Below are 1,751 nucleotides of genomic sequence, written 5' to 3' on the forward strand. Positions count from 1 at the left end.
TTTTTTTTTTTTTTTTGAGTACGCAAGTATTTAGTTCACTGTATGGGATCCAATATCGGTTATGGTATCAACCGATACAATACCACAAATATCGTCCGTATCAGCTGCAATTTGAAAAACTTCATCTTTCGTAAGGTATCATATTAGTGTCAGTTATGGCCGATACCAATACAATATCACAGTGTCAACGTCAAATTCAAAAAGCATTCATCTTTTTTTTCCACTAGAAAATGTCATTTATATTAAAAAGAGAACGAAGAAAGAAGAATATACAAGCCGGTGGCACCAGAAATAGAAACAAAAGAGGGGAGGGGACACAACCCGAGACCTCTCCCCCACCGTCGGTATGGCCATTAGTAGAGGAGGAGATCCACAGCACCTCTAAGCATAAAATTTAACAAAGCCGAAATCTAACTCTTTTCTCTGCGTCCACCCTAAGATCCCTCTGTATAGAACTAGGGAGGGTTTGACAGACTAACGAAGATCCACTTCTAGTTGTTTTTGCGAAATAATCCGCCACCGAATTAGCTTCTAAAGCAATGCGTGAGCTTCCACTAAATTCCAGAAAAATAGGGTTGTAAGAAACACCAATCTTGACAGACATACCACGGAAATAAACCACCATAAACCACCAAAATGACAGCCCTTGAATCTGATTCAATCCACAATTTTTGGAGACCCAATTCTTTCGCAAGCAAGATGCCTCTTACAAGGCCTTGGAATTTTGCTTCATAATTCGATGAAACTCCAAGAAAAACGCCAAATGAAAACATAACTCTAGAGTTAGAGTCACAAAACACTCTACCAACTCTAGCTCTTCCTGGATTGCCAAGAGAGCATCTATCAATATTTAGCCTTAGCCATGAAACTGAAGGAGCACACCATGTAACCTCTACTACTTTAGTGCTTTTGGCGGACTCATATCCACATCGAAAGCTCTAGAAACCATCAAGCTTGTCATAGTTGATCCTCTGTATAGCAAGGAGAGAAACAATTCTCTAAATGTGTTTAGAATCTAAAAGAACACAAACTCTGGCCTTAGTCCTTTCCCCTCGTATCTTCTTGAATTTCTTTGCAGCTGTTAATCGAACTAGGTTGTACTAGGTCTTGACCCGATTGTTCATGGGTCGCCTAATTGGGGTACTCATAGACCCACTAGGATTAGGAATCCTAACTGGCCAAATCTCTGTAAATAAGAGGTTTGACCACAACAAAGCAAGGTGATGGACCTCTCTCTCTCTATTATCTTCTGTCTCTCCTAATTGAGAGTGTATGTATTCAAGAATCTCCACTACAATCAATGGATTTGGATGGTAGAACTTTACCTAGTGAGATCGTTGCAATCCTTCATTCATTGCTATTCGTGTGGATCAACGTGTGGTGTTACCCAATCCATTCCGTTGCGTGAAAAACTACATTGAGGTAATTCTCATTCCTCTATTTCCTTTCTAACTTACAATAGCTAAAGGAAATAGGGAATTAATGTAAAACCTGGCAGCCAGGCCTTGTGTAATAGGGCATGCTTACCTTCTAATTTCCACCAACTCGCTAGACCTGCAATTGAAACTTGAGGCACCCAATCTACATTAAAAATTAGGAAATTTTATGGTGCCACCCCCTGAAGAATGCCATTATTATAAGAACACCTCATCTCTTTCACCAAATTATATTCATACCTCTTACCATTAATCACTGTTAAAGAATATACCTTATTTGCTGATGTCAGCTATTATATTTTATTTTAAATATCA

Source organism: Macadamia integrifolia, chromosome 8 (genome assembly GCF_013358625.1).
Source record: "Macadamia integrifolia cultivar HAES 741 chromosome 8, SCU_Mint_v3, whole genome shotgun sequence".
In the NCBI taxonomy this organism is placed as follows: domain Eukaryota; kingdom Viridiplantae; phylum Streptophyta; class Magnoliopsida; order Proteales; family Proteaceae; genus Macadamia; species Macadamia integrifolia.